Here is a 27,162-nt window from a genome sequence, read left to right on the forward strand (position 1 = left end):
CTTAAAATTAGGGCTGATGTCTTGGTATTTATTGTTGTCATATGCATTTTCAGCCATTTGAAACTATCGTTTACTTAACCCCAGCTTGCCTCGTTCATATCCTATTGTTCCTTTGATGATCTTATTCCTTATAGGCTATTTTCTAGAGTTAGTATTTCCCATCGTGTGCCTTAAATCTGCATATCTCACAAACCCTAACTTAAATCAATGGAAATATGAAATTGCATGAACAACTATAGAATAATCTCCAAGTATCCCTCACCAAAATGTGCCAAATACATAAGAGGGTGGTCCATGCCTGGGAATAATAAAAATGTTTTTCTATACATGCGACAACCTTTATAACATGAGAAACACTTTATATAGAAAGGAGTGATGAAACTAGGGCTCCCCTAGATCATGTGTATTGGTAGATCCACCTAAAGGCCCTTGCGTACCTACCCAAGTCATAAACAACCAACATGGTGTCAAATTCATGTGACCAAAAGATAGTCAGAAGGAATGTAAGGGAGGACTATCTTGAAGATCAGTATTCAAAAGACAATGTGATCGACCGCAAAGGGCCTAGATATACCACCTAGGTTAAAAACTTCACGGAACTCATTCAAGCATGGCCCAATATAATACATGAATACAACGAGGGAAACACTTTTGGATCAAGTAGTGAATTATGATTAAAATCAAATGTGTTAAAATATCCTCTAGTTATGCCTAGAGTTAAAGGGTTAACATGATCAATACCTACACTTACACAAGCGCTTGTGATACATTACAAGAGCTTATTTATACCACGCCATTATAAATATGAGAGTCATCTTGGAGATGCCAATAAGCTAGATTTGAATATTGCCTTGCAATTTTATAGGGTTACCTTGAGGAGTGAAGGTGAAACCAACTCTCTAGGAAGGGCAAGAGATGAACAAAAGAAAGAGGAGAAAATGAGGGAGGCAGTGACATTGTTGATGCACCATTAAATACAAATGGTGGAAATGCCCAGACAAAGAAAGACAGAGCATCAAAGGTGGAAGAATTTTTGAAATACATGTGCATTTTCAGCTATCTGAAACTATTGTTTACTTAACCCTAGCTTTCCTCCTTCATAGCCTATTGGACCTTTGCTGATCTTATTCATTATAGGCTATTTTCAAGAGCTGCTATATACCATCATGTGCCTTAAATTTGCATATTTTACAAACCCTAACTTAAATCGATGGAAATATGAAACAACATGAGCAACTATTTAATAATCTCAAAGAGTCCTACAGTTAAATGCATCAAATACATAAGAAGGGAGTCCATGCTTGGGTATAAGATAAATTGTAATATTCCTAATGGAAAAATTAAGTGGATAACAATAACATAAGAGGAGGGTCCATGCATGGGTATAAGATAAATGTTTCTCTATACATGCAACAACCTTTATAACATGAGAAACACTTTATATAGAAAGGAGTGATGAAACTAGGGCTCCCCTAGATCATGTGTATTGGTTGATCCACCTAAAGACCCTTGCATACCTACCCAAGTCATAAACGACCAACATGGTGTCAAATTCATGTCACCAAAAGATAGTCAAATATGAATGTAAGAGAGGACTATCTTGAGATGGGTATTCAAAAGACAATGTGATCAACCACAAAGGGTCTAGATATACCACCTAGGTCAAACACTTCACAGAACTCATTCAAGCATGGGCCAATATAATACATGAATACAAAAATGGTGACACTTTTGGCTCAAATAGTGAATTATGATTAAAATCAAATGTGATAAAATATCCTCGAGTTACCCCTAGAGGTGAGGGGTAACTGGAGGATACACTTACGCAAGTTCTTGAGATACACTGCAAGAGCCTATCTATGCCATGCCATTATAAAGATGAGATTCATCTTGGAAATGCCAACAAGCTAGATTTGAGTATTGCCTTATAATTTTATTGGGTTACTTTTATGAGTGAAGGTGACACCAACTCTCTAGGAAGGGCAAGAAATGAACAAAAGAAAGAGGAGAAAATAAGGGAAGCAGTGACACTGTTAATGCATGATTAAAGACAAATGGTGGCAATGCCAATGCAATGAAAAAATGGGCATAAAAGGTGGAAGAATTCTTGAAATACCTATGAATGTAGGAGTCAATAATTACACAAAGTATTTAACTAGGTTGGAAGAGTTGTAAGAACTAGTGAAACACCAATGAAGATGAGATCTAGAAATTCTAGTGCAACAACAAAGGCTACTAGAGGAAACACTAGCATGGAAAGGAGGTGAGCAGTGACAATGATAGTGAGGTATCAATGAAGAAAGAAATCCTTGACACCAATGTGTGGTTGGGTAAGGAAAGAGAAAATGAGAATGAGTCACTCCAGCTATCCCACTTCATTCTTGGGCTCTAACATAGACAACCCAACAAACCCTCTTGCAAGGAATTACACATATTCTCAATGGTTACTAATTATTCACAATACCATGGATTTCTTAATTGCACAAGAATCATTTCCACAAAGGCTCCATTCCCATCATTTCTTTGCTAGATGGTTCTCCATTTCTTCCTTCATTCTCACTGCTTCACCTGATTGGGCCTTAAGTGAGGTGATTTTTTATTTTAATTTGGTGATGTCTTCATCCTTTTATTCTAGTTGGCAAATCATGGCATTTCTTTCCTTTTCAGCTTCATCGACTTGTCCTTCTAGGAGAGTCAAAACTTTCATCACGCTTTCAGCTCTTTGTGCTTGTTTCTTTGCTTCTTCCAACTAAGATTTAAGGGAGAAAATCTTTTCCTTGTATTGACCAATTTTCGCTTCAAGTTCGTTCAAGTCTCCATGTCTTTGTTCAATATGGCTTGACAAAGTTTCTTCCCTTTTCTTTGCTTTATCTAATTGATTTGTCATGGATACGACCTCTTCATGATGCCTTTCTTTGTTTTGATGCAATTCCTCCTTTAGCTTGGTGAGCTCCTCATCTCTTTCTTGTACTTGAAGCTTGAATAGGTCAACTTCCTTCCATGTCTTGTCAAGGTCATGGTCACCATCTTGTGATTGCTTCTTGAGCTCCTCATTTTCCTTTTTCAAACTACTTATCTCTTCTGGGACAGCTACAAGTTTTTCCTTGAGATCTTCTTGAGGTCTTCTTCATTTTCTTCATCTTCTAGGTCTTCCTTGGTCTTGATGTCTTCACTCTTATTTTTAGCTTCCTTAATGGGTTCTCGATTTCCTTCTTGCTTCCCATCATCTTCTTGAATAGAGGTCATGGTCAATGCTCCTTTTGAGTGAATATTTTGAAGTTTTTCCCACATATCTTTTGTTGAAGAACATTTTTCCATTTTGGTTTTTATAGGATCTGGTAGCCCACTCAAGATTGTCTTTATTGCTCTTGCATTATATTCCTTGGATTCTTCTTCCATCGTGATTTTAGTAGTCACTGATCCCCATACTTCAAAACCTTGAGCCATTAATAAATTCTTCATTCTTTCCTTTCATATATCAAAGTTTCCATTGAGCAATGGAGCTTTCCCAATTTGATTATCTTTTGTTTTCATGGCTGAAGAAGGGACATCTTTAGAAGGATTGGAGGCTTTCTTCCTTGGCTTTTCCATTTGTGTTCTAAGGATCTACCTTCAAGATGTTGGGCTTTGAGTGAAGGCATTGGCTCTGATCCCAATTGTTGGAAATACTAAGAGGGGGGGTGAATCAATATTTATTTTACAATTGTTACTTTACTATTTTAGATCACTTATGAATAGAAAACAAAATGAACAATACAAAATAAATATTTCTATTAATCAGATATATCAAGGACTCCAATCCTCTTTTTACAATAAATCGAGTACAATAATAATTAGGGCTCCAACCCTAGATGAAGACACCAATCTTCAATCCACCAAGCTCCAACCTGTACTTTGCCAAGCACCGACTTGGACTTCACGAGGTTCCAACCTCTAAGGCTCCAACCCTATCTTCCAAGGCTCCAACCTTGTCTCTATGAGGCACCAACCTCTAGGGCTCCAACCCTCTCACGAGTACAGGCTCCAACCTGGTATTCTTGAGGACTCCTATCATCTAGAGCTCCAACCCACAACTTCAATTCTTCAATATGGATTCAACGGTTCCTCGTGGCTCCTAATATCTTCTGCAACCAGCCCTGAAAAAATCTTCACCTTCAACAATGCCTTCACTTAATATTGAAATCACTTCATTAATGACAACTTTATCTTCTCAGAAGTTGTCACCACAACTCTTCATTTCACCCAACACAATTTTCTTCAAGGTCACATTATGAGGGCTCCCATCAATGCATTATGATCTCCAAGGGTGCCTTCAAGATTGTCTTATGCCTCCAATAATTCTTTCCCAATATGTCTTCACAATATCCTCAACAAGCTTCTTAATTTTGACTTCAAGGGGTCTTCAACAATGCTTTGACTAAACCTTCAAAATAGCCTTTCAATCTCAACACAATCCCAATTCTTCAATGTCCCTTCAATAAGCCTCAATAGTGCCCAACAAGCCTTCAATTTATGCTTCAAGGAATTCCTAAGGATACTCCTTCAAAGCCTGCTCATAAGTTCTTCAAAGGTTTTCCAACTCTTCCCTATTATGTTCTCAAGAGTCGACTTCAACAAGCTCTATTTGTCCAATCCCAATAAATCAACACTTCGACCACGGCAACTACGGAATCTTCGACTACGACAACTACGAAAGCGTCGACCATGGGAACTACGACAACTTCAACCACGACAACTACGACAACATCGACCATGACAACTATGGCAACTTCGACCATGGAAACTACAACAACTTCTCTGCTCCTAGCTCAAACCTGTGGGAGACTATTTAACCCAAGAACAATTCCATAAACTTGTCTTCCTTGCTTTTCTAGGCTACGGCTGCTTCTCTACCTCTTGTTTTGTCTCCACCAAAAATCTGAGCTTGAATGGACGAATTTAGGTTTATATTTGTAGTGGTTTTTCCATATTCTGAAGGGACATGTCTCTTTGCCAAGGGTTATGAGCCTACTCAAGTCATCCTTGGAGGAGAAAGTGACTGTAAGTGGGCAGCTTGGAAGACCTTCTGATAGTGACCTTCGAGCAGCAAAGACATTGTGTGAAGGAAACCTAAGATCAGACACCTTTGAAGCAACTAAGGGATTGATAGAGGCAGATTGAGCAGCTGAAGATGCAAGCATTATGAAGTTGCAGAAGTACTTGCGAGCAGCAAAACAGGTGGCAAACCATCTTGAGCTCCATCAAGTTGTCTCGTAAAATTCATAAAGGTGTAGCTCCAAGTTGAATTCCCGAGTTCCATTCTTGAACTCCCGAAACATGGATCTCCCAAAATCAATTCTAAACAAGATCCACAAGTTGTCGCATACTCTGATGTCTTCAACAATCTAATGAGGGATCCTTCCCTAGATCCACAACTTTTGAACTAACTAGACAACCATCCATATTGAACCTTTTACTTGCACTCGATCTCATTTAGCTTCGAAAAACAAATTCATTTTACCATTACCTCTTTCACCTTTGATTTTGAACATTCATCGTCACTTAATTTACAAACAAAATTATATATAACAACATTCTTCTATAAAATTAATTTAATTATACTACCATCGAGATATGAGTCTTTCATCACTAATAACTCCATTTGAGAGTTGTGAAACCTTGTCCTCCATATGATTATTAGCATTGATAGTTAGATTTGGAATCAAATACTCTTGCCCTAGAATAATATTTTCCTTCTATAAATAAGGCATACCTTTAAAGTCCATAAGTTCCACAATATGACTATGATCGTAATGATATAGGCCGTGTTTCAAGAGGAGAATATAATGGGCCAAAACTGATGCATTGTAGGGAATTGTAAGACAACTGTTATCTTCAATCGAACAATTATGTGGAACATTGCTATACCATACCTCATTGCAACTTCTTATTACTATACATAGTGAGATGTGCATGCCTCTAATTATCATACAACATTTATTGTTGCAACATTTGGCCACTAGATTGAACTACATTAAGAGTGCGGTAACCCACAAATGTCCTTTGTCCAAATGCCCAATTGTGGATAGCTAGCCTTGTGCTAAAAACAAGTGGAAAACGTGGGATCCTCAAACATATTGACAACGCTAAGTAATCAAATTTTAATCTTAAAATTTTAGAAGCATAATTGATAAATCTTGGGTTCTTGGATTTTGAAAGAAACAAATCATCGGTTTGCGTGTGACAATGGCCTTCACTAGCAATTGTTCCTACTTGATATGCATCGATGGAACATACGCCTTGGGAAGTGGTTGATAAATGCGAGATGCCCACAACTTCCAATTGCGTTAAGATATAATATCTTCACCCCATGATGGACAACACTAGCCCGTGATTGAAAATGCGAGGGAAAACATTTTTCAGGGAATAGCTAGTGAACAGTAGCTATACCAAAATATTCTCCTATGAAACAACTATATCAAATGATGGACAAACCATTAATACAAATAGCACAAACAACACACCAGATGGACTCCCATGAGGGAGTGAGGCCCAAGCTCTCTTTGATACCAAATTAATATTTCATAATCACACAGAAAAAATTATATCAAATTTTGCTATAACTCTTCTATATAGAGTTTTTAGCTTGTTATCAGATCTAAGTTATTCCTAATTTAGGAGGAGAGGTTGAGAGAATATTCCAACCACCTATAACAACTCACAAACTAATTTGTCACTTATAAAATGTGACTTATTACATTAGTGTAAGCATTTATTCCAACAAATATCGCAAGAGAAGCAATTATTGAATAAAATATTATTCCCATGGATCAACTTAATGATGATACAATATCTTATTGCTTTAAAGAAACTTCACAGTGCAACACATTTGCATGTGTAGATAATTGTGAAGTTTCTTTAAAGCAATCATAGATATATGTTTTTCTTAAGTTCAAATCTCATGGGGAGGGGTTAAGGGTTGGAGGCAATTGTGGGGAATAAAAACTATCTCGTGAGGTGTTTAGACTCACACAATCCTAGCAAAAGCATCCCACAATTGTGTAAATTATTCTTCTATCCAATATTAGGGTTATGCTTGACCTATGATCTCAACATCACCGAACACACACGCATATAAAACAATGCATTGAAGTAGAAAAATTAATGAAATTTAGAAGTTTACATGTGGAGTTTTCCACACATACAACAAGAATACTGAAAACTTTCTCAAATTCAAAAATGTTTTTTTAGACATACAACAAGAATAATGAAAGGTTTATCAAATTTAAAATATTTAAAATGTGAAAAAGTTAATAAAAAATTAAATCCTAATTTAATCAAGATGTGAATGAAAAACTCCTAATAAGTAAAGGTTTTACAACAAAATTATAGCTTAAACTTACCATATGAAAAACCAACCTTACAACAATAAATTTTTCATCTAAAACATAACTTTTCTACCCATACAAAAAGAACATTGAAAAAATTCAAAAATGTTTTCTACACTTACAATACTAGAAAAAATTAAAATTAAAAATTAAATACTTCGAAATTTAATCCAAAATTTAAAAAATTAAACCCTAGTTTAATCCAGTTGTGAAAAAACACTCCTATTAAGTGAAAGTTCTACAACAAAATTATAATGTAAATGCAACCTATGAAAAACTAGCGTGACACCAAGTGCACCAATAGAAATTGAAGTTAGCTATGACAACCAAAACATCAACTCTTATAACCCAAGTTCATAGATTAGAATTTGATCTTATGGTCATTCCATATGTTACGGTGTTAGGGTGCCTAAATCTTATCCACCAAAGGCAAAACCACGTGTCTGACGCTTTAGTCGTGACCTATGGTTATCGTCGATACGTGACGGTGTTAGGACGCTCGACAAAAATGCCCGCCAGCAAAAGCGTGTGCCGGACGCTTTGATCGTGGCCTTTGGACTAGACCGGGCACCGTGGACGTGGCCTGTGGTGCCGGGCACACCGGTCGTGACCTACGATTGCGGTAAGCCGGATGCTCTGTTTTCATTAACCAATGGATTATTCATTGTTTTCATTAACTAATGGATTGGACTTTGGATGTGTATATCCTATGTTTACAGTCCCAGTAATGCCATAAGTTTTAGGGCCTCGGAGTTTCTAGTCACGACGCATATATTCTGGTTAGTTTTGGTTCTTTAAAAATTAAGAAAACCGAGCCCTAGTTTTGGTATGGCAGGACTACATTTACCAAAATTAGTCGGACATAAGGCATACGAAAGCAATGCTCAACACAGATAACAAAACCGAACCTAACATTTATCGATACAGAAGAGAACAGAACATACTCCTCATTGTTACATAAATTTGCATTTATCTTGCAAAATTAAATTACATCACTGTAATTAAGTGCCTAACATGACCGAGAATTCGCAAGTACCTGTAAAAATTGGTTGGTAGTGAATGAAGGCTCCAATGAATCCGCAGGGTGCGCATCCAATAAAACATTAATTCCTCCTAGGCTCCAATGAATCCGCATGGTGCGCATCCAATAAAACATTAATTCCTCCTATCCATTTTTTAATACTGCATTAAGGACAAATCTGTAATTAGTCTGACATGGGAAATAGAAAGCAGAGAAAGAATAAATAAATTATTGAAACTGAAAAGAATAAAGACCGCTACCTAAACTTGTTAGAAAAATGATGTATATTATTATCTATTAACCTAAGAAAGAAAAAACTCAGAAATACTTCTAAAATAAGTTGTGAATAAATCTTCCAAGAAACTTAGCTGTGCATCCATGAAAGCCATAATTCCTGTTACTATAACTGATCATACATATTTAGCAGGTATTAAAGATCATATCACAATTCATTGAATGGAAACAAAAGCAATAAATCACAAATACACAAATACCTGTAAAAATTGGCGGTGAATGAACACAGAGGATGTGCATCCAAGAAAGCATTAATTATTTTTCAATCCATCCATCATTCTCCATTAAATCCCAATTTGAACCACCTTAGACTTCAAAAGTAGTCTAACATGCAGAACAGAATAAATGACATTGTTAAAATAGAAAATTATTGATACAAACAGAACAGAGCAGAGAATAAATGTTGAAATAAAAAATTATCGATACAAACAGAACAGAACAAAAACTGCTAAATAAATTTATTGGAAGAATAAAGAGTATCAGTATCGAGTTAAAAAAAAAAAAGAATTCAGCATTACTTGTAAAATAAGTTGTAAATGAAGCCTGCGAAGAACCTACAGGCCAGGCGTCCATGAAAGCAACAATTCTGTATCTGATCATCGATTTTCAAGAGGCATTACAGACCTCCACAAACGAATTCAGGCCTGCAGCCAATCTATCGCTACTCGGTAGGCATTAAAGACCTCTAAACTTTCGTTCTGTCTATCTCCTTCACACCAAAACAGCGAAATATGAACACACAGATTTGAATTATGTCCGCGGGGAGGGTAGGCAAAGGATTTATAAAGACAGAAGATAGCTTTTTAGCCCAGCTTTTCTATCTTTAGAAAGCCATAATTCTTTCCATACTCGTTACGCTCCCACTCTATAATCCGACGGTGATTATCATCTCGTTCAGAAATATTCCTCCCACTCCCTCAACAGTTACATTTGATTGGTGTGGAATATTCCTACATCATTGTTCCTCGGTCGTCGGGTCGAACGCCGCTACTATTTACTAATTGCATTATTTATGAAAAAAATGGAGCATTAGCTAAAACCTTTTTATTCCAAGTAGTCCAACGTTGGTGTTTTACTTTGACTGGAAATTATATGGGTCGTAGTATTTTGTAGTTAAAAAAAAAAAATATGACTTCCACTTATTTTACAGTTATTAAAGAGTGAGTATACAGAAGGTTTAAAGACTTTTATTAATGAGTTTACCTTTCAACTTTTTTATTCCCAGTACTCCAGTGTTGGTGTTTTACTTTGACCGGAAATTATATGGGTCGGAGTATTTTGTAATTAAAAAAAAAAATATGATTTACACTTATTAAAGAGTCGAGTAGACAGAAGGTTTAGAGACTTCTAATAATGAGTTTACCTTCCGACTATGAGTATTTATAAAATAAAAAATATATTAATGAATTTCATGTGGCTTGTTAATATATTAGTATAGATCTATTAGACAGAAGGTTTAGAAACTTCTATTAATAAGTTTACTTTTGCGAAGTGAGTATTTAAAAAATAAAAAATATATTAATGAGTTTCATGCGGCTTGTTAATATATTAGTATACATCTATTTTAAGCATGGATTTAATATGAGTAGAGAGTGATTGAATTTTTTTTGGTGGAAATTTATTTCATAGTGCAAAATACAATGTGTAATTTTTTTTTTTTTTTTATTTAAAGAATATTTTATTTTATTTTAAGAGAGGCACCTGTCAACTCCAAGTTGAGCACAAACACTTCAACTTGAGCACAAACATTTCAACTTGAGCACAAACATATTGCACATTGCCTCCACACTCTCGGTTCTTATCTCAATGACTATTTTAAAATTTAAATAATAATTTTTAAAATTTTTATATTAACTGGTAAAACGAGTTGTCTTTAGTGCGACCTTTTGGAAGCTTTTCGGTCTAATTACTTTAAAATCCTGCAAGAATTGATTGAAATCACAATTTTCATGGATAACCCTTGTATAATCGAAGTGCCCTAGGGTTTTTCAGGGTTTAAATAACACAAATCAAGATTTCACCTCAAATTTTTCCGCAAGTCCAAAAAGTCAAACTAAATACAATTTCCATGTAAAATAGTTCGTCAAAATAATCAGTGAGAATAATAAATATTGACAATAACGGTCATGTCATAAAAATGTGGTAACATAATTATAGGAGTTTTCTTTATTGTCAATATTCCATTATTCTGACCGACTTTAACGAACTATTTTACATGGGAGTTAGTTATAGGAGTTGTCTTTATTGTCAGTATTCCATTATTCTGACTGATTATTTTCACGAACTATTTTACATGGGAATTGTTTAGAGTGCGACTTCTAGGAATTTCCAATGGCGGAATCTCACCGAAAAATTTGAGGTGAAATCTTGATTTGTGTTATTTAATTGATATTTTGGCTGTATATATGGATTCACCACCGTGAAAAACCCCTAGTGCACTTCAATTTTGCAGTAACCTCATCAAGCTTGTGATTTCCCTAGTGGATTTTGGAGAAATTAGACTAGAAAAACCCACCGGAAAAACTTCCAAAAATCTCGCTAAGAACAACTCAATAATTATAAGGGTAATGTTATATAATGGTGCGAAGTATTTATAGCGTAGGAATATCTACATCAATTATTTGTGATATACAGATATCAAGATATATTATTTTATATTTGTAAAGTATGTTTTTTTTAAAGGTAAAATTATATTTATATATTTTATAATAAATATTAATGTTTAGTTAATATAAAAGTTAAGTATTATAGTTTAAAATTAATGTTTTTTTGTATTTTATAATAGGTTTAATACCATATTATAGTTAACGTGAGTTTGGTTTAATACCATATTATATTATATTTTTATAACATTAACTATTAAATACAAAAAGGGTTATATATATATATATATATATATATATATATATATATATATATATATATATTGATTTCCTAAATTGATGATAGACTTATATTTTGGATTGTCCAATAAATTTAATTATACATATAGTCACTATAACTTAGTAAAACATGGTTGATTTTGTACTTCTCTTAGCACCATGGTTTCAAGTATAAAGTTTACAACAAAGCCTTATGTTTAACCCTATCATAAGATGACATCATCCTAGTTGCATAGGCAAGTTGGACATAAGCAAGAGACAAAACTCTTAGTTTTTATTGTCATCAACATTTCATTTTAGTATTGATTTATGCTAATAATTGTTTGATTTTGATTAAGTAAACATGTTCTTGACATAATTGCCTATAAATGTCTTCTAGGGAATCTGAGCAAGTCTCATACATGAGAACCCAAAAACTTTACCTACATTGTTTGTCTATGTTGACAAAAATGACATAAGAGTTCCAACCTTGTATGGTAGAGATGATGTAATGTCATATTTAACATTTTGACTATGTAATATATATATATATATAGATAGAATTATATATATATATATATATATATATATATAGATATGGATATGGATATAGATATAGATATAATTCTCAATAAAACATTTTGACTTGGTCAAATTACATAAAACTAAAAATAAAAATATAATAAAATTAATAATTATAATTATAATTAATAATTAAGCTAGATTAGATCCATCTTAACTCCGGATCTACCAAGCATTGAAAGAGATCAAATCTCTTGAGATGCAAACCTCTTTTAGATTGAAACAAGATTTGATCCCTCTCGATGCTTGGTAGATTTAGAATTAACATGGATCTAGGCTGGTTATTAAAAGAAAAAATATAAGTGAATATATATATGCTTAAATATTGTTTAAACGAGAGTTGAAATTAAATCAATTGACCAATAGCTTTTATTGCACATGTGGTATATCATATAGTTTTCAAAATTTTGAGGAAAGTTAATTTTTGTTGGGATAAAGTCCTTAGAAATTTCAAGTTTATTTCTCTAATAGGATTTTAGAGGTTAGTTAAATGAAATTATTATAGTGCAATGAAAAAAAAAGAATAGAAATCTTGAGTAATTTTATTAAAAATGGAAAATATGAATTAAATTGAATAGTGACATAAATGAATATATCACAAAAAATACTCTTAACAAGCTAATAAGTTTTAGACTAAAACATGCCTAATTTTAGCTATAAATATTTTAACTACCTTCTTATTATTACAAATGTGTTTATTAGACTTAATTTTGACATCCTTAAACCTCATTCCTAAACCATATCTTCACAATATCTTTTTAAAAATCCCCAATTGTGAATCCTTATTTTCTTTGTTATTCAAAACAAAATTGAAATCTCCTTAATTAATCCTATTATGATAATGGGATGTAACAATAAATTATTAAGATAATGAGATTGAACAATAAATGTAAAAATAAAAATAAAAATTGTAATTATTATTTAAGATAATGAGATTGAACAATAAATTTAAAAATAAAAATAAAAATTGTAATTATTATTTTCCACACACATTTGTTTAAATATTTAGGGCGCACACTTTTGTTTAAAGGAAAATTAAAAAAAAAAAATTAAACCAATTGAAAGCCTTTTGATAATGTAATTTGAATAGTGATATAGTAAGTTTTCCAATGTATAATAATAATATTAACGTATAATTAAGACAATCTTCATGAATCATGGCGAACCCTAGGTTTTCTGGGCAACTGAACCGGGGATTTTCTACTAGCGGATAAGTGTTTGGATTTAGCAGGATGGTCTTCCATGCAGGTCTGACCGCGGGTTAGACATACTATAATGTTTTTTGACCTCTAAAAACGGGCCTGTCGGTGGATACTATTTGTTGTTTTGTGGAATACCATCCATTGTTTTCCCGCAACTCCGTTTTTACTCAGCAGCCTGCATTCCCTTGGTCATACGGCGGTCAGGTATACAGTCGGTTACTATGGTTGAAGAAGACCTCGTAGATTACGAGGAGGACCCCATGCCAGAACAGGAGATTTGGGCTCATCATACTGCCTCGGCCATGGGCCCCGGGCAGAACGAACCGCTTCGGACGACAGCTGCTATTCAGACGCCGCAACACCCACCCTCCTCCGGAAAACGGCAACATCCTGCTGTCAACGTTGAGGATTTACCCGGTTTGGAATGTCCCCCCCTCTCTCCGACCACTCTGAATCTCCTTGGCACCAGTCTACAGGCATCTCCCACCTTTGACTCCCCCTTGCCTTATCCCCCGCAGCATTCCCTTCCTTATCCCCCGCAGCATTCCTTGCCTATGAACCCTCCCTCCATCTCCTTGGCTCCGGCAGGTCCTTCCTATCCCCCGCATCCTGCACAGTCGTTCAACCACCCGAGCTCATGCAGTATCAACCCTCTTTCCCCGATTCGCTTTGGTTGCTTCAGCTCTCCAATACCAAATCCTCAACCTACTTTATCGGCCCAGCATAGCTCCTCGGAACCGTGCATAAATTTGCTCAGAGATTATCCTACGGGCCGACGCACAGACAAGCCCAAAAAGGGTCGGTGCCTCAGAGCGGTGGACACTGATATTAACCTGACTTTTGGTGAATATGTTCCTATGGCGGATGCTATGGACACGGCGAGAAAAGTTTTAGTTGCTCGTGTAAGAGGTAGGAACTACACTGTGGAGTGTCTGCGTCAATGGACCATGGAGATATGGGGATCTCTACTGAAAGAACTTCCTGTAATTAGGGTTTTGGCCAGAGGATGGTTTGCCCTCCGCTTTCATAGGGAGGAGTACACGGATTGGATATTATCGCGCTACTGGCACATTGAGCTTGCTCCAGTACTGTTGAAGAGATGGGATCCACTATTCGATCCGGAGCATGAACAACTTGGAGCAGGGCCTATATGGGTCAGACTACCAAGTTTACCCATGCAGTTTTGGACTCCACAGGTGTTCAAACGTATTGGAGATGCACTCGGGACTTACCTGGAGCATGACCAGTCCTACGAAAAGACTGGCATTATGACTATGGCGAGGATTTTGGTACATCTTGACACCAAGGCAAGGCTTGAGGAAAAAATCACTCTACACAGGAGACATTTCTCGCGCAAACAACTTCTAGACTATGAAGGAGTCCCATTTCGTTGTAGGAGGTGCCACAAATTGGGCCACCTATACAAGGATTGTCGACTGTTATCTTCGGTGACTACAGAAAACTCTCGGGGGACAAAGCAACAGATCTTTGAAGATCTGAATAAAGGAGAATAGAAACAAGGACAAGCACCAACTGAGGCAGTGGTGGGCACTACACAGAAGGCAAAAAACCGGCGAAAAGCTCCGTCCTCACCTCCTTGGACCCACTCCAAATCAGCTGCGGAAGCACCTTCTCTCCCAGGTAATGGATCTTTCCCCATAACCTCTGTACTTTTTTCAAATGTTATGTTTACTACTCTGCATACATCTTTGCATCCCCCCTCCTCTACACATTGCTCTATCCCATCCATCCCTTGCTCCATCTTCCCCCCCCCAACATTTTCTCCACTACACCTACTTCCCTTAGGGATTTTTCCACTCCCCCTTCACACAATTCCTCTCCATCAGGGGCGGGATCCCATCCCTACAATCTCCGATCTAGAGCTCGACCTAAGATCCTACTATTAGGTTTGGGCTTTTCCCCCAAACGGTCCAAGAAACATAAACCTACCAGAGGGCGCCCATCCAAGATCAAAACTGCCATCAAGTCAGCGGTGGCAGATGTTGCGAGGGGCCGTCAATCCACCATTGAAAGGGCGCTTAGAGCAATTGAGCCCTCTGCCCCTATCTCCCCATGATTTGGCTCTCCTACAACTGCAGGGGATTAGCCAACCCCAAAAAGAGATTGGCTCTCAAGAGGCTTTTAAATGGTTCCAATTGTGACATCCTCTTCCTACAGGAAACCCTTGGCACTTCTGACTCCATTACCAGAACCCTCCACTCTATCTTGCTGGGCTGGGTCTTTCAGGGCATGGATGCCATTGGCAGATCCGGTGGTCTTGCAATTGGTATTAACCCTAAAGCTGTCAAGCATATATCCACCTGGGGTGGTTTGGGTTTCATCTGAATGGACATTTTTGTGAGGGATCTTGGTTACCAGATAAAAGTGATTAACATATATGCCCCTAATCAGAACAGAATGGAGTTTTGGCACAACTTGTTGGAACATAATCTGGTTTCAAGCACCACCATTATTAGGGGGGACTTAAATTTTTCTTTGGGAATGGAGGAATCCTGGGGACATCATTCTCAGATAGACCCTATTTTGGATCAGATGAGCACTCTACTGGATACTTTCAAACTTGTAGATGTTCCTATGAATAAGAAATTGCCCACATGGCATAACAGGAGGACGGGGGATGCTGCCTTGGGTCGGAAATTGGATCAGTTCTTGATCCACGAAGATCTACTACGTAACCTTCCCCTATACAGACAATGGGTTGGTACCGGTGGATGTCCTGATCACCTTCCCATATTTCTACAAATATTTGGTCCCTCTAAAAAGCCTCGTGCCCCCTTCAAATTCTTTACTAGATACCTAAAAGATCCTGACTACATCAATCTGGTGATTGAATTCTGGAGAGCACAACCCCCTCTCAGATAGCAGAGATTGGCAACGGATTTCTTTATTCGACTTAAAAATCTCAGGACTATGACAGAGGAATGGTCAAGGAGGAAGAAGTTGAGAGATGATCAACATCTTAAAGACATAGAATTACAGATAGCCCAACTCACGGATGAACAGGGGCTTGGCTTCTTATAAGATGACACAAAACTACATCTGATCAATCTGGAGAACCAAAAGAGAAAGATTCTACTTGAAAAGGGAGAACAATGGAGGTTGAAAAGCAGAGCCATTTGGCTACAAGCGGGAGATGGAAACACTAAGTTTTTCCACAATTTTGCCAATGGTAGAAAGGCCACCAACACTATTTGGCAGCTGCCCTGTGACCTAGATGGATGGGCCTCCACTCACCCTCAATTAGCCAGGTTGGGGAATACCCATTTCAAAAGTCAATTTATAGTGCCGGCAGCCATCAATCTCCAGGACATCATCAACTTGGCAGGCCATTTTCCTAGGTTTGTGGATCTGGATACAGTAGATGATTTGATACAACCGGTCACTATGGAGGAACTGGAAGGAACTCTTAAATGGTTCAAGAAGGACAAGAGTCTTGGCTCGGATGGCTGGCCGGTGGAGTTCTACTCATCTTTCCTGGAGTTGCTGGGACAGGATCTGCTGGCGGTCATTGAAGAAAGCAGAATTACTGGACACATCCATCCCCCCATAAACTTCACCTATTTGGCTTTGATTCCTAAGACTGATTCACCAGCCTCTTTTAATGATTTCAGGTCCATATCCATTTGCAACTGTCTGTACAAAATCATTTCTAAAATCATAGCCAACCGCATCAAGCCCATATTATCTAACCACATCTCTCAGGAGCAATTTGCTTTCCTCCACCATAGACATATTTAGGATGCCATTGGCATAGCCCAGGAAGCCCTTCACTCCATTAAGCACAAAAATCTTAAGGGACTCACACTCAAAATAGATCTGTCAAAGGCCTTCGACAAAGTGAACTGGCTATACATCAAGATGATTATCACTCATTTGGGGTTTCCCCCTGCTCTCATCAACTGGATCATGGGGTGCATCTCCACTGTTTCTTTTGCCATTCTCATTAATGGATCTGCAACTCCATCCTTTAATATAGATAGAGGGATAAGGCAGGGATGCCCTTTATCACCACTACTATTCTTATTAGTCATGGAAGGACTGAGCAGGCTAATTGCTACAGAAAAAAAGAAGAGGGGGTCTCAGAGGACTATAAATCATGGACCATTACTATCTGACACATCTACTATTTGTGGATGATATTTTGATTTTCCTAAATGGGAGTGTCCTGGACACCACTACATTGAATGAGATTCTAAATTTATTCTGCAGAGCCACGAGAATGGAGATTAACAGAGATAAATCCACCATTTCCTTATCTGAATGTACTCAACATGAATCTCAGTTAGCCATACAAAAATTTCCATTTCAAGCTACTGATTTGATGGAGGGGCTCAAATATCTGGGTTTCAGACTAAAACCAGATGGATATAAAATTGCTAATTGGACCTGGCTCATTACAAAAGTGGAGAAGAGAATAAGCTGTTGGTGTCACAGGTTCCTCTCTAGGGCCAGCAGATTAATCCTTATCAAATCAGTCCTCGAAGCCACCCCGGTTTACTGGATGTCACTAGCCTAGATTCCAAGAGCGATCCTCCACAGAATTCAACAAATCTGTAGCAAATTCCTCTGGAATGGAAGAAAGGAGGGCAAACCCTTTGCCTAGGTTAAATGGACCAAAATTGCTACTCCAAAGAAGTGGGGGGGATGGGGACTTAAATCATTACCGGCCTTTGCTCAAGCCTTGGTAGCAAAACAGTGCTGGTTACTACTAAAACAAAAAAGTCTTTGGGCTGAGGTTATTCTACACAAATATATCTAGTTGTCTACTATCATAGACTGGATCAGAAATCCATCATGGAACAGGAAAGGTATCTCAGTGATTTGGAGGGCCATGCTCAATTCAATTCCCATTATCAAGGAAGACTTACTATGGAAAATAGGCAATGGAGCCTCAGTCCACATTGGAATTGACCCATGGTCGGGCAGTGGAAATTCCCATCATCTACCAGTTGGACTGATAAATCATCTAAACAACAGGGGCATAAAGTTTCTTGGACAGATTGGGGATCGGAGAAATACAACCTTTCATACACAAGCTTGGCTGACAGAGCAGAATTGGCACATACCAAATGAATGGAGTGGAACATGGCAACTCTATTTATAGGCACTCACAAAATCGCATGTTAGAATAAAGAATGAAGAGGATGAACTTATTTGGGCACACTCAAAATCTGAACAATACACATCTAAACAGGGCTATGACATAATCATTGTAGATAAAAAACTGGAGGACTTAAGAAGCTGGTGGGTTACCTTATGGAAATTAAAAGCTCCACTACGTCCCAGACTATTGATGTGGAACATATTAGAAAACAAGATCCCCACTGGATCCTATTTAAAAAGGAGGGCTTTTTTGGGTCCTACCCGGTGTGTCCTATGCCTCCAAGAAGAAGAATCGACTCAGCACCTTTTTCTTACTTGTCCGACCACCAGGAGCATTTGGTCTCAAGTCCTACAAACTCTAAATATGACTATGAATTGGCAGGGGGCCGATATTACAACAACTTGGGACATCTGGTGGAGTACTACGGCTGTGGAGAAAACTAAAAACCTTCCCCTACTTGTTTCATGGTACATATGGCTCAAGCGAAATATCAAAATTTGTGAAGACAAACCGATAAACTGGACCCTGCTCCCTCCGCAAATCTGTGTTGCATTTGAAGAACTTCCAAATGAAGATAGCCAAAAGAGACCTCGAATCATTCGACAGGAACAGATAAACAAATCGATACCTTGGGCCTACTTTGATGGTGCTGCCCAACAGCATGGCTGTGGGGGCGGCATATGTTTCTACCTATCTGAAACACACTACTTCCAGATTTGTATGGGACTGGGACCGGGCACTAATAATCATGCTGAATTGATATCTTTACACCATCTATTATACTTTTCCATTCTGAAACATTGCCGAAATATTCAAATTTATGGAGATTCAAAGATTGCCACTGATTGATTTAACAACACAGTTGTTTTTCTGCTTACTCTTTGAGAACTATTATGGAAGAAATTGTTTTTTCCAAAACATTCTTTGATCAGATTTATGTTTCTCACATCTACAAGGAAAGAAATGAAAACGCTGACAAGCTATCGAAAGAAGCGACGCATCGTCCTCTAGGAGAGTGGATGATCGCCGAACATACACCTGTAGGAATCTATCACTATTTTCACAAGCCATATATTGATGGGGGACTACACGTGGGGCAACAACCTCTAATTTATTAGCACCATGATTTTGAACTTTTTTTGAATTTTGTTCTGTATATATTCAGATTGTAAATATGGACAGCTCTACACCTATGTGGGTGAATTTTGAACTTTTTATTGTGGTCTTGAACCAGCACAATACACCCTTTGGGTTTTTTTGTAAATACTAGTATTGGACAATGGATAGACAGCCACGTTGACAGCATATGCCTTCGGGCATTTACAACATGTAATTTCTCCTTTAAAATTATGAATTTTCTTTACGGAAAAAAAAAACAATCTTCATAAAAAAAATTATTACACGGTTCAAACCTTCACAAACACTCACACCACACCGACTGAATAAGTGTATGAGTTCAACCTTCTATGTCCAGATCTAATCTTTCTAATTGGATTGGATACCCTCCCTGGCTATTGATACTTTCTTATCCGGCCAAACCCCCATCTTCCGGGCCGGTGCTACTAAACTCAGAACCAGAGCCTTCTTACATCGTAATGCACTTACTCTCGATCCAGGGGTGTCCCCTGACATCATGGCAAGTAGTTCAATCTATTTCTATTTCTATTTATTTGGATTCAATGTCTCCATGACATCGATTTGTCGCTCGTTCGACGTTAGGAAAGCGAGGATGTGCGTTAGAATGCTCGACTGCTGAGGATATGTGGGATGAAACATGGGGAGAAATAAGATCAATCCTGATCGTTTCCCTTTTCCACTACAAGGCTTAACTATAAAGTAGGTGTAAGTACAAAGCTTAACTATAAAGTAGGTATAAGTACAAGGCTTAATTATAAAGTAGCTATAAGTACAAAGCTTAACGATAAAGTAGGTATAAGTACAAGGCTTAATTATAAAGTAGGTATAATATCACTTTTTTTTAATGTCAATATGTTGTTAAACTTTGGAGGCAGGGATACCTTAAAAGGAAATCAACCTTGTTCATTGCATTTATATTATTAGAAGATATGCTAGTAGTTTTTATGTGAGGCATGTTATATTATTTTTTAAATTTTGTAGAAAAATAATATTGTTTTTGTTAATAAAGTTTTTAAAATTTTTAATTTACTTTTCTAATAAAAATTTAAAGGTTAATTAAATAAAATAAAAATATTATAGTGCAATGAATAAAAGAGAGTTAAAGTGTTGATTAATTTTATTGAAAATAGAGAAATTAAACAAATTGGATAATAATATAGATAGATAAATCACCAAAAAAAATCTTAGTAAACTAATGAGTTTTGGACTAAAGCATGTATGGTCTTTTAGCTATGAAGCTTACACCTACCCTCTTATTATTACAAGTGTATTCCTTGGAGTTTGTTTTGATGTCCTTAAACCCCTATTCATAAGTAATGTCTTCACAATATCCCTGTAAATATTCATTATTACAGATCCTTATTTTCTTTATTATTTAAAACAAATTTGAAATATCATCAATTATACATATTAAGAGCATGTGGCGTAGCAATATATTCTTGAAGGGACATAGTTTTTGGATCTGATGGTGGAAGGTGAAGAGTTTTTCACCATTGGGAAATGTTCTATTCATATGGGGAAACTTGAGGTAGTGGTTAAACATGCAGTTGCACCAAGAGAGATTATATTAAATGGTCTCATGCCCTGTGCACACATAAGAGGATCAAATCTCACCCCCCATGCCATCCTTTGTTAAAGCCCCTAGGGTGTAGACCAACTGGTGACAAGGTGCACTGTCAAGGAACTCTTTAAGGTTGCAGGTTCAAACTCTGATTTACCCATGTCTTTGATATGGGCAATCATAAGCACCGAGTGGTTATAGTGGTAGCAGTTAGAATCAGTCCCATATCACAAGAGCACGAGCCCAATCTAGTTATTAATTCCTTTAGTTATTAAAAAAAAAGATTCTTGAATAGGGTAATTGTAATAAGAAGGGGAAAATGGCATTGTCCTACTTAAAAATTTAATCCAATTTTTGAATATATTATGACATTCTAAAGAGAAGGCACAAGGATTTGATAGTGTTGCTAATTTCTTAATTGTTGTGGATATTCCACTGGACAATTCGTCACAACATATTAGATAAAATTTTACTTAAAAATCTAAAATCTACACTATGAGGGCATATTCCTCTTTAGATTTTCTAGATCTATAAATTATTGTTCGTTGTGTATGCATGCAAATTTTAATTATGCATAATAGAGAACAACGAAATAAAAACACAAAAACCATGATTGACATAAAATATATCTTGGGAAACCCTTTCGGGAGAAAACCCAACTGTAAGGTGAGGTTGCTTTGCTCTCTTTCTCTAAATAGAAAATTGCTTCAAGTACAAAGAAGTATGGCCCATGGCCCGTGGCCTAATATAGTGCACAAATCTGCTTTGTGTGGTCTTTCCCTATCCCTTTCAATTTCTCTACTCATCTATGGAACACATGCACTCGAAAAGAATGGAACCCCTTTTCCTCTTAGTGGTCTAGTTATAACATAACCCGATAGCCTACTAGTGGTTAGGTTTGACTCCTTCAACTCTTAACTATAGTTACAAGATGGAATCTTCTAGAGTCTTCTTCATCATGATCACGTGGATAGCCCCTTTTCCTTGAATAATGGGAGCTGACGTGGCATCCTCTCGAATTATGGTGGTAAAAAAATGAAGGTCAACTTTTGAGTCACATAACTTTTGCATACAGACTCTAATTAAGATTATTCTTGAACCATTAGAAAGGTATTTGTGTGTAGAATAGGAAAAAAATTGTGGCACTAGAGAGGAAAAATTTTACCCCCAAAAAGCGTCATTTGATGCCTCAAAATGCTCTTGGAAGGTTTTTGGCCCCAATTTTCCAAACTAGGCCCCGCTAGTGAAAATGGTCCTATGAGTTGATTACTCCACTTTTTCCAATTTGAGAGAATTGAATGGATGAAAAAAATATAATTATCCATTCTGGATTACACCTCCCTATTTCAAGAGGCTTTTGGTTCCTGTAAGCTTCCACTGAATGAGGTGAGAAAATTTCTCCTCCTTCTTTTGGGTGTACCATTTAGCCTTTCCTGGAAGTTGTCCTTTCAACCTAATATGCCAAAGGTCATGCTACCCATGTCTTGTAGTTTTGGACCTCTTTTGAATTTTTTTATGTTCTATCAACTCTACTTGAGCATTTAGTGCCAAATTCTATACATAAGGTAAGACTTATTTCTATTCCTGATCTAACATGGAAGGCTCATAGAGTTTCAAATTCTCTACATTCACAACTGAGTAAATGTGCATGTATGGGGGTAAACTAATTCTATAGGAATTATCTCCCACCTTTTCCAGTATCTCAAAGGGATCATATTGCAAAGCCTTGATTTTATTACTAGGACCTTGTAGCCTCTCCTTGTTCAAATGTAACCATACTTTGTATCCCACCTTGAATGACTTTTATGTTATGTGTTGATCGTGCCTCACCTTATATTTTTCCTATGACTTATGCACTGTCTCTTGTATCTGTATATGGACCTGCCTAATGTTCTCAACATGTTTTTCAGCCCTTAAAGATCCTCCCTTACTCCTTCTTTTTGCCTATATGCATTATCCAAAGGTGAAGGTGGAAAATATCCAAAACAATTTTCAAATGGGGACTTACCAGTAGAAGTGTGGACAGTTATGCTATAAGAGTGTTGTCTGTATACCAGATTTTCATCCCAGGTCTTTGAATGCTTCTGACTGTAACCCCTCAAAAGTTGCACCAAATTCCCATTAAGTACTTCTATCTACCCATCTATCTATGGATGGAATGTTGTAGACCTCTTCAACTTCTTGTCCATATTCTCCCTCAATATATTCCAAAAAGCAGTGAGAAATATTATGTCGTTATCTGGAACAATGCTCATTGGTATCCCAAAGTGCACCCAAACATGTCTAAAGAACAAGTGTGTTGCTTCTTTCCCACTGATGGCCTTTTTATAAGGCATCAAAACACACATCTTGTTGAACCTATCAACTATTACAAACAAGTAGTCATGTCCCTTTCTATCTATCGGTAAACCTCCCACAAAGTCCATGGAAATGATTTCCCAAGGAAAAGTGGGTACATGCAAGGGATTATATAAACCTTGTTTCTTGTTACTAGACTTATTTGTACAACAAAGAATGCATCCTCTTATGAAACTAGCTACATGTTCTTGCATCTAAGGCCAATACACATACCTATGCAAGTTGGCCACTGTCTTCCCTATACCAAAGTGCCCTGCAACCTTGGAGGTGTGATCCTCTCTAATCAACTGCAATCTATCACCTTTAGGAACACATAACTTATCCAACCTGTAGAGTGACCCATCATGGAAATGGTAGTAAATAGTGATGTCGCCATCGTGCGCATGAATCTTAACTCTTCAACTAATGAAACACCTCCTTCAAGTCCTCATCCTATGAATATTCCTCTTTATATTCATCATGGGTGAATGGCACAATGTGAATAAGAGTTCCCAAAGATATGATATCTTATGTGGATGGCCTTGAATGTTAGCAATCCATGCACCCTAAGTCTAGTCTATGTATTAACTAGAAACATAAACACATTAGCAGTGCATAACTTTAAAACAACTTGTACAATAGAAATATAACATCAATCAGATCAATGATAGTACACATGAGTTTAATTCCCAAACTCGTTTCTTATCACTCCATTAATAAGAAAATCACAAGGCTCTTATACCAGAGATAATGACCCTTTATATTCCCATCCAAATGCCAAATACAAATCTAATCCTTTGACCAAATCCTAGGGTTGAGGAAAGTTTGACCTCTATGCCCTACCTGCCCAAATAAATACACCTACAACATCCAAATCATATAGTTGTGACAACTAGGACATAACCAACCCTTATTAAATTCACTTAAACACTAATCTGCTTACTTGGTAGGTTGATATCGCTTTGTTGTAGCCTTTATTCAGTCCTTTATCACATTCAACATCTTTTTTTACTATGGAAGCCTCCACAACAAGCCTTGATTTGCCTAACCAGGCCTCCCTTTGCCCTATCAGGCTTATGGCCTGTCTTCTTGGGTCTGTGGCTTCCTCCTTAGGCTTAAGGCCCCTTCTTGTGGCCCTGCAGCCTACAAACCTATGGCCTTATATTAGCTACGACCTCCATTGGCTCTTAAATCAACCACAAAACTCAACCTCTTCCCGTGCTTGGTTGCAGTCTCTTTGGCTTACCAAAACACATAAAACTTAGCATCTTCGTTGTCCTTTTCTCCTGAGGTTTCCTTCCTTCCTTAGGTCTGTAGTTACGTCGCTTTTGTCTCCTCCACAAGAATACTTGTCCTTGTGCTTCTTGTCTTAAGCCTCTCCATTGGCTTGTTTAATTATATTGTCCTTACGTCACCTTAGGAAGCCCTTATGTCCTTCAAGAAACCTACAACTCAACCTTTACATTAAATTATAATATTAAATTCTCTTTTTTGGGTTCCAAGCCCACTCCTTTAGGTCCAGAATGCCAAACTCGGGTGCAAATACCACATAGTCACTTTGTGGGTGTTCCTCTCTCACAAGCCTAGCACCAATGGCATGTGAAAGTACCTCCTAATGCTACCAAATTTCAACATTGAAAGCATGTCAGCCAACTTCGTTGGTGATGTTTTGGATGCCAAAGAAGTTTTTAAAGAAAGTTTGATATTGATTGATCTTGAAATTGAAAAGGTTCTATACTTCCTTGACACAATTTAGCTTTCCAAAATGGTAGCATACCTTTCGAATGTGTTTTGATAAGGTGCTCAACATACCACAGTAATCTATCAAAAGTGTGAAAATTTAAAACACAATCCGACTTTGTACAAAATGAGTGCAAGTGAGAAAGAAAGAAATGATTATCTGTACAAATAATGTTACAGCAGAACTGGGATTGACTTGGAATATCTTGCTTTTCACAAGAACTGGCTAGAATTATGGGATCTGAGCAATTTCGAATTCCGTCTTGTGAATCAGAAGACAAGTTATAATTGTGAACAGGGATGGGGGTTTCCTCATGATATGAATCATAGATCGGGGTATTGTCTTGGATAGTAAAATCATGCAAATGATCTTTTACTTTGAAATGAGGATTGACTGATATGATTTCTGCATTAGAATATCTCTCATTATCTGAGTTTTGTTGAGTTACTTGGAATAAATCAACAAAATCATCGTTGTCAGAGTAACTATCATAAATGATTTTACAGGTTTCCCTAGATTTATCTTTTTTGTCATATATTTTCAGACAAGAAAGGTCAAGTGGTTCTTGTTTGAAAATGGTCAAAGGATGTTCTATAGCTGTCTTTTTATCTTGAAAACCTAATGATGACTCATTTGAATAATCCTCTGTGCTCTTTGAGATATCTTTAATATAGAGAGGGGAAAAATTATCATCACTAAAAACATCAGGATAAAGAGAAAAATGTGATTCTGGAACAATGCATTTGAAAATATCATCATGGAAAAATCTTTGTTTATCAGATTCATCATAGACATCGGGCTTTAGATCATACCTTTGTGTACTGATACTTTTTGGAAGAGAAATAGTTTGTTTTTCTAACCTTGGCATCTGCATTTGTTGATTTGCAACGATATTATCTGACCTTGTATCAAGGTCATCTCCTGGTTCCAAGGTAGGCTTTCCTCCAGCATTCTCGCTTTTGTCTTCTTGCGTTAGAGCATGCATGACTCCTAGGCTTTGGGGACTTTCTTCGTCTTGGCTGATTTGTATATTCAAATTGGAATTCTCATTCACATTAGAAGAAAATGAGACAAAGCTTGAACTAATTTCTGCTTGATCAGACATAGGAGGCAGGGAATACTTAGCATAATCTGAAGATTCTTCATCCATGAGTTCACTTTCAAGATCATACTTTAGACAATTAAGATGAAATCGCATATTAAAATCCCTAACATATTCATCTTGTTTCCGTAGATAATCAATTTCATCATATACCTGGTCATAGTCATAACAATCAAATTCAAAAATGAAAGTCTTGACGAATTGGTCCCAGCTGTGAATTGATGCAACTGGTAGGGTTCTGCACCATTTTCTAGCTTCCGCTGTGAATGTAAGAGTAAAAATTCATTGAATTTTACCTGAGACAAGAGTCTTACCACTTCAGGTGGAGTGTTGGAAGAGGTAGGAACATGGATGCAACTCCAAATGGGAAGTTTGTGAGCAGCCATCCTGATTCAAATGTTACAATTGAAAATCATTCCAACAGACACTATGTTCAGGCCCTCCTTCTAGCGCCAAAATATGTTGAAGCCCCAAAAATCGGGTCGACAACAAGGGGGATACCCACCCGGTCCGGACCTTGGTTGGCAGCTCCTTATCCGTTTCGTATAGCGGGTCCGACTGGGGATAATGGGACCAATTTCCCAATTTAAGGGTGTGTGTGTGTGTAGAGTTGGATGATGCTGATCTAAGAGTACTTAAAGCTAATTTAATTCAAACTTCTAAACTAACTCTATGCTATTGTAATCTAATGATAAACAACACATCTAATCTACGCTAACCCGGGATGCATTTCTTCTATTATGCGATCTAAAGCGATTTCAAAAAATAACTGGTAATAAAGATCATTCAGCTATCATAAGAATAGAAATCAATTAAGATAAACCACTTTGCA

At 37.0% G+C, this 27,162-nt stretch overlaps 1 long non-coding RNA gene across 1 annotated transcript; it reads right to left on the reverse strand.

Moving 5' to 3' along the window:
* Positions 1-8,439: 8,439 nt before the first annotated feature.
* Positions 8,440-9,637, reverse strand: LOC149182845 (uncharacterized). Its single transcript, XR_016257640.1, has 3 exons — positions 9,201-9,637; positions 8,883-9,006; positions 8,440-8,549 (listed from the first exon to the last, which is right to left on the reverse strand). It is a non-coding gene; the product is annotated as an uncharacterized LOC149182845 (long non-coding RNA).
* Between the last annotated feature and the right edge of the window lie 17,525 nt (positions 9,638-27,162).

The sequence above is a fragment of the Pinus tabuliformis genome, chromosome 3_2 (genome assembly GCF_031772625.1).
Source record: "Pinus tabuliformis cultivar Carrire ecotype Pingquan chromosome 3_2, CPIR1, whole genome shotgun sequence".
NCBI classification, from domain to species: domain Eukaryota; kingdom Viridiplantae; phylum Streptophyta; class Pinopsida; order Pinales; family Pinaceae; genus Pinus; species Pinus tabuliformis.